The sequence below is a fragment of the Carcharhinus amblyrhynchos genome, unplaced genomic scaffold, assembly GCF_965287045.1.
Source record: "Carcharhinus amblyrhynchos unplaced genomic scaffold, sCarAmb.v2.hapA scaffold_39, whole genome shotgun sequence".
Lineage (NCBI taxonomy): Eukaryota > Metazoa > Chordata > Chondrichthyes > Carcharhiniformes > Carcharhinidae > Carcharhinus > Carcharhinus amblyrhynchos.
The window spans coordinates 6,361,218-6,375,288 of record NW_027649780.1 but is presented as its reverse complement, the minus strand read 5'-3'; the positions used below and the strand labels follow the sequence as shown (position 1 = coordinate 6,375,288).

Here is a 14,071-nt window from a genome sequence, read left to right as displayed (position 1 = left end):
TTTCACACTGACCAAATCGAGAGGACAATTTGTCAGCCAGTTCAACGGCTATCAGAATACACATTGCCGATCCTCTGGCGCCAGATGCCTGCACCGTCAGTTTTTTTCATCTTTTTGGCTACTCTTTAGCTCCTCTGTTGAAAGAAAGGAGCCACACAACAACCACTCGACTGGAGTCCGGCAATTATTGCGCAAGTGTGTGTGTTTGTGTGTGTATGTCTGTGTGTCTGTGTGGTGTGTGCGTGCCTGTGTGTGTGTGAGAGATAGAGAGAGAATGTGTGAGAGAGAGTGTGTAGATGCTTGTGTGTGTTTTTGGAGAAAAGTTTCGTGCCTTCTGTCACAGTCCTGTCCATTCCATGGTGTAATGATTCACAATCTGGGCTGTCGCCTCCGAACTCTTGTTTAAATTGGGACAGATGAGTGAGTGAATGACACGACACTGTGCCCACTGTGGCTTCCTTGCCTCTCAGCACTTTGTATTCTTCAGCAAACATCCTCTGGGGCTGATGCAATGACCCCAGGAGAGCCATTCGCTGCATCGCCTGAAATGTGATCTGCGGTGGAATTTTCTGAGATTTGCTCAGTGCTTAGATTTCCACTTTCTGAGAATTTCAAATAAAATGTCCTTCAGCAAACTCATCATCGGCTTTAGCAAAAATAAAAATACGGTTTTGCTCGGATTCGAACTCAGATTGTTAGATTCAGACTCCAGAGCTCAGCAAGAGTACAAGATAGATCCCAGAACGCCCCCACCCCGGTAAGTGATCACTGGAAGAGTTTGGTCTCTTCCATTCGACGTTACAGCAACAGCAAATACAATAGCAACATGTCACCATGCGCCACCGTTGATAGGAGAAAATGTCAGAAGACACCGTCCCTCAAATCAACAGGAAATCATTTCCTTCACAAGCCGTATTGGGAAATAACAGCAGAGATATTTCTGCTTCACAGGCATTTGCTGTTACTTTCCGTGTTCTGGGTTATGTGGTGTAATGGTTACCATTCTCGACTTTAAATGCTGTGAGCTGAGTTCAAATCTCGGTAGAGCTTTGCTTTTCGTTGCCAATGCTGATAATTGTTTTGCAGAAGGACATTTCGTTTAAAATTTTCATAAAGTACGATTTGTGAGACAGTCCGGTATTGTGCTCTGTTGTTAATTCAGAAGGAGCCTGGGACAACGAATCATCGCTATTGGTTCCTATAAGACAAATGAAGAGTGTTCCAAAAGTCAGAAATTAAACACAACTCCTGAATAACACACTGACTGTACAGAGACTCAACACACAAGAGCATTATTATCAGTAAGGAACAAGGAGAATACATAATAATTCTTTTAGAGCGCGACAGAAAATACAGGTTATTCTCGATGTGTTGATTCTTCTGATCTGATATAAAGTGTAACCCAGATCAGAATGTCGCTTCACTTACTCAGAAACTGAGGTCCTTTCTCAAGGATTCGTCCGGCTGTTCTGTCAGTGTCAATCGAAGTGGCGCACCAATAACTGAGAGTCGGAGAAAATTATTTAGTCTGATTGCTTCTCTTTCTGACATCTTCAGCGTTTCCCCCTCATCTTCTTGTCTCTGCCTCCATCAGTCATTCGTTCTGCCGTTCTTTTCGAAGCGCCATGAAAATGCGGATTTCAGAAAATCTAACTTGTCTGAGAATCTCATTTCAAAAATTTCCCCATAAAAAAGTACTCTGTTAATAGCAGCAAAAATAATTCTGTATTTCACGGGTAAGTTTGAAACTGCAACGGTTAGGGCAGAATGCTTAGTTTAGGGAGGAACGGACAAAATATTAACAACAGTTGCACTCTGCAAAGTTTCATGCTGATTTGAATACGTTTCATTTATTCTTCATGGCGGGCACATTGGATAAACAGAATGAATTATCAAGATTTAAAGCAAGGATAGCATCCCTTCTTTATAGTTACCTGAAATGAAGAGTGTGTTATTCTGCATAATAATAATCAGTTGATGACAAAATAATACATCAATATGAGAATCCTGTAATTTCTTCGTTCGCGCTGGCAAAATGCTTTTACCAAAATCATTTATTTTGCACGGATCAACGCAAACAGAGATCGATTTCAATAAAAAAAATTGAAAAATATTGATCTGTCGGCTTTTTTGCCCAGATATCATGATCAATTTAAGTTCCAAAGAGTTTGATACATCAAAGGGCAGCAATGTTCACCTACTACAATTTTGGATGGAATTAACATCTGATAACCACACTAAGTGGCATACATTAATCCTAAACGTTAGACAATATCCCCCATGGGTAATGGGGAAAGAAGTTCGCAGAGGGTGGATGGTGACAAAAGGACAAATGCGTCACCCGATCTCCTGCTGCAAACTTCCATCCCTGACAATGTTGTTCAATGTTCACACTTCAGCAACTGGGTCCCAGGTCCTGTCATCGACTGACTGAACTTCTCTCTGACTCACAAAGGCCAGCGCTTGCAGTAAGTGAAAGTCACCAGCAGATGGTGATACGGTATTATTTTAGTCACAAGACAGTGCAACTCCCCTTCCAACTCTCAGTTCGATTTACTTAATATCAGCTTGACTCAATAGTGTTGTTCCAACACTACCACCACCGTCACAAAGGAAACTGGGAAAGTGCAATAAATGCTTGACTCGACATCGAAGTCCACACTCAGTAAAAATATTTTTAAATGGTTTATTTTGGGGATATTTGTGGCCCCAATGACCCAGAGTGAGGCGCAATTGCTATTAGTTTCACCCTGTGCGAACTGACCATTATTTGGAGAGGTTCATGATCAAAAATACCATTCCAATAAATCTCCTGCTCCAGACCAATTTTGTACCGAGCTTTGAGGTAAAGATATAAAACGTACACGTGTTTAAATTGTGATAAGTGAGTCATACATATTGGCCCAGAAACGTGGGGAAGAATTATCATTTTTCATTCTTGCAACTACGACCATGGGATATTTTAACTTTGCATCAGTGAGTGCGAAAAAATGGTGGTTTAGTGTCTCATCCAGTGAAGCAGCACGTCGGATAGATTTGATTTGATTTGATTTGATTTACTATTGGCATGTATTAACATACGGTGAAAAGTATTGTTGCTTGCGCGCCATACAGAGAAAGCGTACGGACATGGAGAAGGACGAGTGCAGAATGTGGTGTTACATTCAAAGCTAGAATGTCGAGAAAGACAAACTTTGTGTGAGGTCGGTCCATTTAAATGTCTGATGGCAGCAGGGAAGACGCTGTTCTTGAGTTGTTTGGTACGTAAACTCAAACATTTGTACTGTTTTCCTGACGGTGGAAGGTGGTAAAGAATATGTCCGGATGCGTGGGATCCTTAATTATGCTGGGTGCTTTGCCGAGGCAGCGGGAAGTGTAGACAGAGCTAATGGATGGGAAACTGGTTCGCATGATGGACTGTGCTACACTCACGAGCTTTTGTACTTGCTTGCGTTCCTTGCAGAGCAGGAGCCATAAAATGTTGTGTTACAACCAGGTAGAATGCTTTCAGTGATGCATTTGTAAAAGCTGACATTCCAAATTTCCTTAGTCTTCTGAGAAAGTAGAGGCGTTGGTGGGCTTTCTTATACATAGTGTCAACATGGGGGGACCAGGGCAGGTTGTTGGTGATTTGGTCAACTAAAAGCTTGAAGTTCTTTCTACTCCGTCTCATTTCATATAGACAGGCAAGTTCTCCTCTACGCTTCCGAAGTCGGTGACAATCTTATTCATTGTGTTGTCATTGAGGAAGTGATTATTGGCGCCGCACCAATTTCACCAGATTGTCTATCTCATTCCTGAACTCTGTCTCGCCATTGTTTGAGATCAGATCCAACACGTTACTGTTGTCAGCAAACTTGAAAATCGAATTGGAGGGGAATTTGGCCACACAGTCATGGGTATTTCCGCAGTGTAGTGGCGGGGGTGAGTGAGAACACAATCTTGTGGGATACTGGTGTTGAGGATAATCGTGACTATCCTTACTGATTGTCCGCTGTGGATTAGGAAGTTCATGATCCAGTCGCAGAAGGAGGAGCCGAGGTCATGACCAGAGAGTTTGGAGATGAGTGTCATCAGAATAAGACTGAGCTGTAGTCAATAAATAGGAGTCTGACATAGGCATCTTTGTTATCGAGGTGTTCCAGGGTTGAGTGCAGGGCCAGGGAGATAGTGTCTGCTGCGGACCTGTTGCGGAGGTAGGCGAACTGTTGTGGAGCCAGGCAGTCCTGGAGGCTGGAATTGAGTAGCCTTTTGAAGTGCTTCATAATGATGGATGTCAGAGCCACCAGACGGTAATCATTAAGACGATCTTGGGTTTTCTTTGGTGCTGGGACAATGGTTGTCTTCTTGAAGGAGATAGAAACCTCAGTAAATAGAGGCTAAAGATGTCCGCGAATATCCCCGCCAGGTGATCCACGCAGGATCTGAGTGCACGTCTGGGTATCCCATCCGGGCGAGTCGCTTTCCGTAGGTTGAACTTCGGGAAAGCTGGGAAAATTCCCCTCTGCGCATGCGCGCAGTCAACTACAATTTAATCTTTTAATATTTTAAATGTTGACGATTATTATTCACGTCATGTCCTGTCTGACTTTCGGCTCCTTCTAGATTTGGAAGCTTTGTTTCTTCTTTTTGTTGCGACTTTTAAAAATCGGGCCCGCACGCCAGGATATCCGATAGCACATGCGCAGTTCCGCCACTGGCTTCTTTAAAATATATGTATTTTATTTAATTTTAATTCAGTTCCTGTCGGGATGTCCGGCAGAGAATTGCTCTCACTTTCTACATTTCTTTACTTTCTGGTTTAGAAACTATACCGTTGTGGCGGAACCTGGGCGGGGGTGCGGGGGATGGGCAGTAACGTCACGGCAATATGGCAGCCGTTCCGCCCCCGTCACTGGCCCCGGATGTTTCGCCAACGAGCAGCGGCCGGGCAGGGCGGGCAAGAGATGGCACTGTGAGTTTTGCAGCGACTCCTGCTGGCCAGGAGGGGAAACAGCAGCAGCACAGTTTCTGCCCAAAGGCTTCCCCAGTTCAGCTGCGTAGAGACACTGGGAACCTCCTCAGCTGGAAACTTCAGCTGCTCACATTCACCCCTATCCATCCATTCATCTATCCCTCCATCCATCTCACCCTCCCTCCTTCTCCCCATCCATCCCTTTCTCTCCCATCCAAGAATCCCTCCCTGCAACAAAACCATACACTCAGAACAGCAGCTTCAATCTCATAACCTCAATCTGTCTTCCAACCGGTATCAAATCCACTCTGTTCCCAGATAATTTGTACATTAGGTATTACAGTTCAAACATAATAATCTCTCCAATTCTGTGTTTGTTCAAAGATCATAGAGAACAGAGAAATCATCAATATGACTCCTATTCTGAGCTACGGGGTATATATTTATACGTTTTCTCATTTCATGAGCTTTAGATTTATTTCTGTTATGATTTTAGTGATGAGGTGGCGATGTTGGCGTTGGACTGGGCTAAACACAGTAAGAAGTCTCACAACACCAGATTAAAGTCCAAAGGTTTATTTGGTAGCACAAGCTTTCGGAGCACTGCCCCTTCGTCAGTTAAGTGGGAGTTCTGTTCACAAACAGGACATATAAAAACACAAACTCAATTTGCAAAATAATGGTTGGAATGCGAGTCTTTGCAAATAATCAAGTCTTGAAGGTACAGTCTTACATAGAACATCATTCACCAGGTACACGGTACATACTCTTGCAACTCGGCCAAAGTTGTCTATCTAATACGTTGCAGGAAAGGATACCCAGAGGCATGGTACATTTGGGACACCATGCAGACGCTACAACAATGGATGAATGAACACCGCTTGACAGTCACCGGGCAAGCGTGTTCTCTTCCTGTTGGGGAACACTTCAGCGGCCACAGGCATTTGGCCTCTGATCTTTGGGTAAGCGTTCTCCAAGGCGACTTTCACGACACATGACAATGCAGCGTCGCTGAGCAGAGACTGATAGCCAAGTTCTGTACACATGAGAATGCCTCAACCTGGATCTTGGGTTCATGTCACACTATCTGTGACTCCCATGACTTTCCTTGTTCTTGCAAAAATCTCACTAACTGTCCCAGCTGGAGACAATACACATCTCTTTAACCTGCGCTGAACCCTCTCTCCACTCACATTGTCTATACCTTTAAGATTTGATTACCTGTAAAGATTCGCATTGCAACCATTATTTTGTAAGTTGAGTTTGTATCTTTACACGCCCTGCTTATGATTAGAACTGCCGCTTACCTGACGAAGGGGCAGCGCTCCAAAAGCTAGTGGCTTTTGTTATCAAATAAGCCTGTTGGACTTTAACCTGGTGTTGTGAGACTTCTTACATTATTTTAGGTGGATAAGAGTGAGATTAACATCAACCATTCATTGCTTCTGATTGCCTCTGTGTTTGTGAGTGTGTGTGTGATAGTGTGTATGTCTAAGTGTGTGTCTGTGCTTGTGTTTGTGTAAGTCTGTTTTTGTGTGCATGTCTGTATGCGTTCGTGAATGTGTTTGTGTGTGTTTGCCAGTTTGCCTGTAGCTGTTTGTCTGTGATTGTGTATACCTGTATATGTGTTTGTGTGTGTGCCTGAGAGTTTTCCTGTGTCTGTTTGAGAGTGTATATCTGTGAAAGTGTTCATGTGCGTATGTCTTCGAGTTCGCCTGTAACTCTTTCTGAGATTGGTACAGATTTTGTGAATAGGTTCATTTGTAATAAATTGTATTAAAATAAATATAATAGGAACAAGAAAAAAATATAGCACAATCCTCCAATAAGATCCTTCAGTTGCCTGAAGACATCCCGGTGATTCATTCATCTAAAGCCCTCCCTCAGGCACGGGCTCTATAGCCATGGATTCAAATCTACTATTTCCCTGTTGCACGCCTCACTAGCACGTGGCATGGAGGATATTCCTGAGATTACTACTCCAGAGGTCCTGCTCTTAGTTCTCTAACTTCCTGAATTGCTTTCACAGGACCTCTTCCCCTTTCCTGCCCCTGTCATTAATGCCAATGTGGACAGTGACATCTATCTATTCACATTCCCGTTTCAGGATGCCCTTTGCCTGCTCAGAATCACCCAGCACCCTGAAACCAGGGAGGCAACACTGTATCCTAGAATATTGTTCGCTGCCACAGAAACGCCTGTCTATGCTCCTGACTATCCCGTCTCCTAGGGCTTTCATTCGCTTGAACTTACCTCGATCGTGCTCTACAGCAGAACTTGTTGTGCTGCCACAAGCCTGGCTGCTGCTGGTATTTTCCCCTGAGAGGCTATGTCCACCCACCCCCCCACCACCCCCCCCCAACCCCCCCGCAGTATCCAAAACAGTATACCTGTATGAGAGGCAAATCGCCACAGGACTCCTGCATTACATGACTGCCCGTCCTGACAGTCACCCATCTATCTATCTGGACTTGTGGTGTGACACATTCTTGAAGTTAGTTTCTATCACACTCACTTCTCCCTGTTTGCTCCGCAGCCACAGAGTCATAGAGGTTTACAGCATAGAAACAGGCCGTTTGGCCTAACTTGTCCATGTCACCCTTTTATTAAACACTAAGCTAGTTCCAATTGCCCATGTTTGGCCCAAATCCCACCACACTCATTTTACCCATGTAACTGTCCAAAATACTTTTAAAAGACAAAATTGTACCCGTCTCTACTACTGCCTCTGGTAGCTTGTTTGAGGCATTCACCACCCTCTGTGTGAATAAATTGCCCTTCTGGAACATCTTGTATCTTTCCCCTCTCAACTTAAACTCACGCCCTCTAGTCTTAGACTCCCCTACCTTTTGGAAAAGATGTTGCCTATCAAACTGATCGATGTCCCCCATTATTATATAGGCCTCTATAAGATCACCCCTCAGTCTCTTACACTCCAGGGAAAAAAAGTCGAGTGTATCCAGCCTCTCCTTATAACTCAAAGCATCAAGTCCTGGTAGCATCCTAGTAAATCACTTCTGCACTCTTTCTAGTTTAATAATATCCATTCTAACAAAGGTTGACGAGAACTGTGCACAATATTCCAAATTCGCCCTTACCAATGTCTTGTGCAACTTCAACAAGATGTCCCAACTCCTGTATCCAATGTTCTGACCAATGAAACCAAGCAGGCAGAATGCCTTCTTCACCTCTCTGTCCACCTGTGATCCTGCTTTCAAGGAGCTATGAACCTGTGGCCCTACATCTTTTTGTTCTATTACACCCTCCCATTAAACGAATAAGTTCTGGCCTGGCTGGATTCACCAAAATGGATCATCTCACATTCATCTAAATAAACCGTGTGTACTTAGAGTCCGTACCCTTCCACTCCCAATCTTCCGTTCATCAGTCCAATAGCCTAATTGATAAAGATCCTGTTGCAATCCGTGACAACCTTCTTCACTGTCCACTATGCCACCAATCTTGGTGTCATCTACAAACTTACTACAAATTTACTTCCTAAATTCTCATACAAATCATTAATATAAGTGACAAGCAACAGTGTAGCCAGTATTGATCCTGGAGGCACACGGCTGGTGACAGTTCTCCAGTTTGAAAAAACTACACTCTACAACGACCCTCTGTCTTCTGTCATCAAGCCAATTTTGTATCCATTTGGCTACCTCATCCTGGATCTCATGAGAGTGTTTGCAGCTGCTGCTCCAATGGAACCAAGCGGGAAAACATAGTCGCCAGGGGCACTAGAAAGTTCCCTAATCTCCCACATCTAGTAGGAGGAGCATATCACTGCCCTAATTGCCATCTCTGCACTTGGACACTGAAAATAAATAAAAGAATAGGAATCTTGCTTTTGACAAAGAGGGACATTCACAAACTTTGGATGGCAACACCCTGAGGGGTGGCGGGACGAGATTTTGGGGTTGGGAGCTCCGAAGCAGCGATAACTGTGGGGCCTCGACTGAATGTTCACAGCTTTCTGTCACTTCTAGATTCTCGAGATTTGTTTTAAACAATGGGCGTGGCCTAAAGTGACATGTTCAGGCCTGAGGTATTTCAGTTCAGTTGTGAGATCCAGTGTCCCAGACAGTCCAGTTCTACAGTCTCCAGCTCCCCGTCAGCTCCAGGCAGCAGAGCGATGGGAATCCTTCTTGTTTTCACCCTGTTTGCCTGTTTACCCCGTGAGTACCGATCAAACTAACCCACATTGTGTGGATTGAACAGAAAGCTGCCCCAGCCCATCCCAATTACAGACACTGGGGTTTGAGCCCTGTTGTGTGGTTCGGCTCTGATTGTCCATTAAACTCTCTGTGTTTAATTTCCAGGATCTTTCAGTCAGTCAGTGACACAGACCCCAGCAGCGGTGACCAGGAAGGAATGTCAGTCTCTCACCATCACCTGTGTTTTCTATCATTCTTACTATTACTTGGAAAATGGACATTTCTTTAAACAAACCCAGGCCGGGACGGAGCGGGAGCGGATCTCCAGCGGAGGGAGGTTTGTTGTGTCTGTGAACAAAGCAGAAAAGACATTTTCGCTGGAAATTCGTGACCTGAGAGTTGAAGACACCGCCACCTATTACTGTAAAGCTCAGTACTACACACAGTGATGGGTCCCGACTTCCAATGATACAAAAACTCTCCCTGCAGATTGTCACAGAACCAGATGAAGAACCGGAGTTAACCTATCCTGAACACCCCCCTCCCCGCCCCCCCTCCAAACCCCCGCCACCCCACCCCGCAAATCCCCACAGTTGCACCTCACAGTCTGGGTGCCGCAGTTTATATTTAATAAGACCTGATTATTACCGTTGACATTTTGAGTTTTATAAATACGGAGTGCGAGTGGATGGGGGTGTCCTTTCTGGGAATGTGGTCGTGAAATGAGAATGGAAATGACTGATCCCAGTTACAAACCCTCTCACCGGATGGGATCCCAGGCTGACAGTTGGAACTGGGAGCCACATTCCGCGCATTAATGTTCCAACGTCCCACCGAGCACCCGAGGCTTTGATGTTGAATTGTAACACTGTGTGTATAGTTGGGAGAGTCACAGTGGCAGGGAGCTAAGCAAATACCTGTGCATAATTACAATATAAATTCTCAGTGCCCAGACTTTGAATCATTGGTTTGATGTTATTACCGCTGTAATCTGGATTATTTCTACAGTAATCTCCACCTCTCACATCTTTCTTTGTTTTTTTTTGCTTATAAATGAAGTGAATAGTTCCTTCCTGCGGTCAGTTACTGAGCACTCGGGCCTCACAAAGGAATTTAAACCGACAGAGACGTTGAAACAATGAATGTTATTCATTGATTTTAAATCCCCCGAAAAATTGGACATTTCCGAATGAGTGGTGATGATTTCCTAGCGGATTGAGGTGTCGGTGGATCTTGTACTGAGGAGACTAAAAGCGGTGCCACTGTGGTATGGATATGTGGATGGATCCGGGACGGTGGTGACTGTCACAGCCGGTAAGTGACTCCAATCTCACCCGTATTGGAGACTGTCCCGGTTAATGTTCACCGTTAGTTTATTACTGTGATCTGTATCATTTCAATCCAATCAAATCTTCCTATGGAAACTTCTCCGTTACAGATTTCGAGTTGGGAGCAGGCTCTGGATTCTGGAGTCGGCTCCACGGCAGTCCCGGGAAAAGTGTGTGTGAGACCTGATGGAGAAAGTGATCAGGGGGCAGTGATAGTGGGGTGAGGCTTGTGGGGGAGGGAGTGGTGTGAGGCGCGGGGTGTGGGTGTTCAGTCTGCTGTGAGAATTGACAGCATTTGGGCGATTATTGCTTTAACAGCAACAACAAGAACAGTGATACTCCAGATAGTTTTTAATTTTAACAAACTCAAATTGACGACACTCTGGAATCCACTCTGGATGTGAAATGTGACTGGGAGAGATCTGTCTGTCGCTTACAGACCGGCAGCAGGGTCTCAGAGCCCTCTCCTGGGCAGTAGATTGCAGGCCCAGCCGTGCAATGTCAGTAATATACCGGCTGAATAAGGTCAATGTCACTGTAGCCAGTTCATTTAACCACGGCGATTCAATCAACATCTGACCCGGGAGACAGACAGGAAATTAAATAACGGGCTTCAGGTATTAGGGACCTTGTTGTCGCTCCGAAGGAATTTTTAATGAAGAAATCAGTGACTGAAATTAGTGACATATTGTACCTGGTATTTCTTTAAATATCCTCCTCATAAACAATAACCTTTTCTCATTTTCCACCGTAAGTGGTTAATTCTGGAGCACAGGTCTTCTGTACGGTTGCCGGCATATTTCCAGGGCCCATACCTTTTGCAGCATCCAGTGCCTTCAGCCGGTACTGGAGTCACATGGAGTGAATTCAATTGGATGAAAACTGACATCAGTGATACTGGGGACCTCCGGAGGTGGTTGAGCTGGATCATCCACTCGATATCTCTGGATGAAAATTGTTACCAAGGCCTTATTTTCACCAGATTGACAAATCAGTTATAGGGACGCCTGGTGTTGCTGCTGGCATTGCCTCCTGCAGTCTTCATAGAACCTGTGTTAATCCCTCGTTTGCTCATGCCAACGCAAGGGACACGCTGGGCCACGAGGTAACAGATTGTGTTTGAGTGCAAATCTGCTGCTGGTGGCCCATAGTCCTTCATGGATGCCGAGTAATGAGTTGCTAGATCTGTTCAAAATCTATCTCATTTTGCACGGCGACTGCGCCATACTGCACAATAGAGCGTAGCTCAATGTGAAGGCAGTAATTTGTGTCCACAAGGACTGCATGTGGTCACTCCTGCTGATACTCTGATGATGCATCTGTGGCAGTAAGATTGCTGAGGGTGAGGTCAAGTATGCTTTATTCCCTATTGGTAGTTTCATTACTTCCTGCCGCAGTCCCAGTCTGGCAGTTATGTCCAGTTACGTGCTACCGCGCCAGATGTGGTGATGGATATTGAAGTTCCCTGACCACTGTACATTACACACCCTTGCCACCCTCAATGGTTCATCCAGATGTTGTTCAACACGGAGGAATGTAGATATATCAGCAGAGGTACGTGGTAATCAGCAGGCCGTTTCCTTGCCCATGCCTTACCTGATGTAAGGCATGAGACTTCATGCGACCCAGAGAAGATATTGTGGCCCCATTGGAGCTGATGAATCACAACCACTCTGTTGGATCTTGCTGTCCGCAGTGACGTAAAGCAGCTGGATTACCCTCTGACAATCATTTCTAGAAACCGAGGCCTCACTGATAATAAAATGTTCCCTCGGTTTGTCTCTCAACAAGCAAAATGGAAACTGAAACCTAACATATATTGTAGAATCATTTAGTGTGGGAGGGCGACATTCGGCATCTCGGGTAGATGCTGCCCCTGTATAAATGAAATCCGATTCTTCTGCGAGCCATGAATTTTTCGCTTAGGTTTGTTGTTTTCCTATTCAGGTATGTGACCATTACTCATTTGTAACTCACTGTTATCTCAGCTCCCACATTAGCTGGCAGTATATTCATAGAATCATAGAATTTACGGCACAGAGACAGGCCCATCGGCCCAAAATGACCTATGTCGATCAATATATCCATTTGCCGGCATTTGGCCCGTATCCATGTATCAGTCCAAATGCCGGTAGCACAGCTCCAGGGTCCTGGGTTCAATTTCTGGCTCGGGTCACTGTCTGTGTGGCGTTTGCACATTCTCCTCGTGTCTGCGTGGGGTTCGTCCGGGTTCTCCGGTTTCCTCCCACAGTCCAAAGATGTGTGGGTTAGGTTGACTGGCCATGCTAAGATATTGTCCCTTAGTGTCCAGGGATGCGTAGGTTAGAGGGATTAGTAGGTATAATATGTAGGGATATGGGGGTAGGGCCTGGCTGGGATTGTGTTCGGTGCAGACTCGATGGGCCGAAGGGCCCCTTTCTGCACTGTAGGGTTCTATGAAATGTTGTCAATGCTCCTGCCTCACCCACTTCCTCCGGCAGCTCATTCCACATATGCGCCACCCTCTGCGTAAAAAAATGTTGCTCTACAGGTCCCGTTAATTCTTTCTCCTCTTAACTTAAACCTAAGCCCTCTTGTTCTCGATTCCCCAACCCTGGAAATAAGACTGAGTTTATTCGCCCTATCCGTGTCTCTCATGATCTTACACACTTCTACAAGATCATCCCTCTATCTTCTACGCACCAAAGAGAAAAATTCCAAATTCTCCCTATAACTCGGTCCCTTGATACCTGGCAACATCCTTGTAACTCCCTTCTGCACTCTGTCCAGTTTAATAATATCATTACAGATCATTAGAACTTGCGCAAAGTAAAATGTCATCTCATTGTATACTGGTTTATAAAAACAGTGAACATCGTTCCATTAGAATTAAATAACAACTCCGTATAAAACTGAGCTACTCCTGCGACTGACACAATTCCTGAGTAAAAAGTGGGAAAACCAAAACAAAACCTTTTTTTTTCTAATCCTGCAGATTCCCCTTCCCTGATATCAAAGAATCCGCCTCTCCAAATCTCTGCTGCTGATGACACGGTGACATTAAGCTGTGAATATTCAGGATTCTGACAGTACACAATACACTGGTACAGTCAGCCCCCAGGACAGGCTCTGAAATACTTGCTTCAGACACCGACTTCAGGAGGGGACAATAAAGAGAACGCTGCCGGGGGGAGAATTTCTGCTTCTATCGATTCTGCTGAGAAAATCTGCCGGTTAAAGATCTCCAAGCTGCAACTAAGCGACTCGGCTGTCTATTACTGTGGACTGAGTCGGCACATAGCACAGTGATACAGAACACGGAGGGAGCTGTACAAAAATCTAAACATGGTGAGGATTACAGACACAGTGATACAGAACACGGAGGGAGCTGTACAAAAATCTGAACATGGTGAGGATTACAGACACAGTGATACAGAACACGGAGAGAGCTGTACAAAAACCTGAACATGGTGAGGATTACAGACACAGTGATACAGAACACGGAGAGAGCTGTACAAAAACCTGAACATTGTGAGGACTTCAGACACAGTGATACAGAACACGGAGAGAGATGTACAAAAACCTGAACATTGTAAGGATTACAGACACAGTGATACAGAACACGGAGAGAGCTGTACAAAAACCTGAACACG

The 14,071-nt window shown here is 44.9% G+C and overlaps 1 pseudogene; it reads left to right on the top strand.

Annotated features, from left to right (window-relative positions):
- Nucleotides 1–9,089: 9,089 nt before the first annotated feature.
- On the top strand, nt 9,090–13,750 carry LOC145335607 (uncharacterized; annotated as a pseudogene).
- Nucleotides 13,751–14,071: the final 321 nt, after the last annotated feature.